Genomic DNA, 3,820 nt, shown 5'->3' with positions numbered 1-3,820 from the left:
CAATGAGAGGGGGATCATTTCTTACTCAATTTTGTTAAAGTTTTCGAAGGAGTCAGGATGATGGAGAAAAAAGAATGTGTCGTATACTCAGGGCAATTTTCAATACATGAATGTCCAAAATCATCAAAGCCCCAAAGATGCTGCTTTCTCAAGTCGTATAGAAGATTGGGACCAAGATTTCTAAAGAATTTCGTTACATTCACATGGACATGGAATGTTGGATGCAAACATATGGTTGAGTAGCGCTTATTGTCATCTTATAAAAGGAAAACCTGCTTCTGGAAAACATACTTCCATATGGTTGAAGCAGTTTTACGAAACGTTGAATTAATCTTGGTATTTTACATTATATGGTGTGATATATTTTAATTCAATCTAGGGAGTAAGCTCGAGAAAGCACCAATTACCCATACACTATTTATGTAAAAGGTTAAAGTTCTGAAGGGCATAGCTAAACGTGAAATTCAGTCCAGTCATTTTTTCCGTCTAGACATTTGAAATATGGAGAGGCCGCCTGGATAGTTTTCTACAGTAAAAGGCAGCTCAGTGGCATATTTCAGCGGTGATAAGAGCATATCACTTTTGCATATGCAATATTTCCTTCCTCGTTATGATAAACTCTCTTCGGTATCAAACTTATTTGTTTCCCTTTTAAGTGACGCTCGAATGGTACAGGTGCAACAATGGCAAAGTCCTGAACTAGAGGGATGTTAGAAAATATAATTAAACCAGTGACATGTCTTCAATAACCTTCCCTTCTATATCTTAGTGCATGCAATTGCAGATTCGGTACGTAAATGTAGAAAAAAAAGATGCCGAGAGTGAAGCATATAGATATAATAATAAAAACACTAATTGCACATGAATGTTCATGGCAGAAAAAAACATAGCCATACAGTGAATAGTAATTCAGTGCAAACTGTTGTGCAGGATTTATACAAGTTGATAGCGATAATATTAAGTAACTGCTCTTAGTTTTTATTTACCGATTCTGAATGGGATATATTACAATAAAATGTAAATGCAACGTGAGTTCATGGAGAAAGCTTGTATGTTTTTCATGAAAGTTACAAATATATTATATGATTGAATTTTTTTGTATTAAGCGTATTGTCCGTGAAACATAAAGGAAATATGAATATAAAAGCAAGGCTTTTGTTTGCCAATAACAATGTATTGGTGCAGCAATAAAATGTGTTAATAGATCCAAAAACTTCCCTTCATAAACGTGAGTTTGGGTAACAGCTGACCCAAAGTGTGTGACCTGAACGCCTTCCAGACTAACTCCAGCCACGAGTATAAGAGCACAGAAAATTGTGTGTAATAATGATAATAATGGTAATATTTATTATGATTATAACGATAATGATAATTTACAATTTGATGACAGGTTCTTGTGACTTAAATCAAGGTTGATATTCAAGTTTTATGTTTAATGGCATTATACTATTGCTTTCGCATCGACAAACCTTCACATACAGGTCTAGAAAGCTGATTACTTTTAAAAATTATTTTGATCTCGTGATCCACAAACATATCATTACATAGCGTTGTGTTATCAGTGTGATTCCTTTCTAACACAAAAGCAGTTGTATCTACAACAGAATTCTTCAATTATCTGATGCAACTATCACATTAATGATCTTTTTGATGTTTGTGCAGCCACATTCACATATACCTCCGAAAATGGCACTTAACTCTAGCTAAGGGGAAATGACCAAAACTTTCTATAAAAAAAAAATATATATATATTTATATATATATATATATATTAAGTCCACTTTCATATTTTGTCACTGACTCTAATATGGCAACTGGAGATTATTGCGAACTGTCTTCGATGTGTTAAGCGTAATACATTTAACATACTTTTGTCTTGTTAGGTTTAGAATATGGATACCTGTACAGATATACCTGAAAGTTTTACCGTTTTCCTGTTCACTCATTGGTTCCTTATCATCTCGAAGCACACCGGGTCAGTTAATCTAAGAATGAACAGAAATTCCTATTTTAATTTCCTTTTGAAAACACGTAACATAACACTTGTTTCCATCCTCAGATTTAGCTCCATTATATAATGGACTTGTGCAGCAGTTGGTTTAGAATATCCATAAAATCCACAATCTTTTACACCAATGCTATCCCCTTTTGATCATCGAACACTGATATACACAGTCACTCCTGTTTTTTGTTTCGTTTTGTTTTTCTTTCAGTCTCTCAAATATATGACTTCGATGTTTCCCGACGAGTTTCTAACTTTTTGAATTTTAGTTTTAACCGTTCTACCCTGTGCTTGTACTTACAAACAAGCAGTGTTATTCCTGAGCGCAAATGCACCGTCTGAAAATCTGAATAAAATATTTACAGCTTTTTAAAATGTTTATATCACTGAGTATTACATGGAAACATTTAATATAGGCTCTTATATCTGGTACATTGATGATCTGAGCCTTTACCAGAGAGCATTTCACACAAATAAAAAACAACAGTTCTTAGTTCTCAATTTTGAATAATTATTATAATTTTCTATTAAGAAAAATATCAATGCATGCAATTCAAATATATATAATTTCAGTCATCTGTCATAGTAGAAGGAAACTGAATATACCAGCCTTTTGCTGTGCAGATACTGGTTGAATTTTGGTCCAACTCAGCTCAGAATCCAAGCATGTAGATATGAACTATGAACACTGGATACAAAAATGTTGTTAATTTAACAATTTGATATATTAGAAAGATTTGACTAGGATTTTCTTAAAGTGAAGAAATCAAAATATTCAAAATAACTTGACACAACTAAATATGAACATACATGAATATCTTAAGGTAAAGTTTAGAAATCCTGATAAAGATGCTGTATTAACAGAACTTAAGTGTCTTAAGTGGGTCGGCACTGGTGGTACCAACATCGATGATGGTGTTAGCAGCGTCAGTGATTGCTGTCACAATATATACTTAGTAGCAGCTGCACCTTACATCTCTCCCTTTGAGCTGTAATATCGACTATGGTCTGCCAAAGCCTAAATTTTTAAAATTGTAATATGTAGCATAGAACATACTTTATATATTTACAAATTAACTACCACAACTAGTACACATAATTTGTACACATCACGCATAAGGCTTCAAGAGAAATGTTCAACATTCTCGTTCAACATTCTCAGACCAAAGAGGAAGGTACTTGTCTTCCCTACATACACTGAAAAATGTATTAGGGGAGGATTGTGACATGGGTTTTATTAGTTTCCTTAGGGGAACAAATATTTTAAATAAAATTTAATTATGCATAATTGTATACATATGCTTTGATTTTTAATAAGACATTTATTGATAGATTTTTAATGTTTTAAATATTCTAATCTAGCAAGGTGTTTGCCCCTAATGACCTTAGCTGTTGATGCGGCAGATAATTTTATATAATCAATACCAATAATGCTCCAGCAGATATATGGAGAAAAAGAATACTATTAGCGCTTCTGTGCTTAAAATAGATTGACAAGTACTGTGTAGTGCGCATGCGCTGTAAAGGTCGCACAAACATTGGCGTTAGCAATTTAATAAAGACAGTGAGTCGATCTATTTATTTAAGTGTTTAAAAGCCTTAACGGTGCGTTCTTCATGGCTGAAATCTTTAACAAAAGGTGTATTCAGTGATTTAACAAATTCACCAGTTGTGAGGCCAGAAGCCCACTTGAAGGGAACAAAAGGCGGGAAAAACGAAAACAGAAATGAAGCTGTAGAAGTATAAACCTGAAGTTTACCATTTTCTCGATCAACTAGCAGATGCAGGTGGTGAGAGAAATTGGTCTATAATTCCCTG

The sequence above is a fragment of the Penaeus chinensis genome, chromosome 11 (genome assembly GCF_019202785.1).
Source record: "Penaeus chinensis breed Huanghai No. 1 chromosome 11, ASM1920278v2, whole genome shotgun sequence".
Lineage (NCBI taxonomy): Eukaryota > Metazoa > Arthropoda > Malacostraca > Decapoda > Penaeidae > Penaeus > Penaeus chinensis.
The sequence above is the reverse complement of the archived record's forward strand: the minus strand, read 5'-3'. Positions refer to the sequence as shown.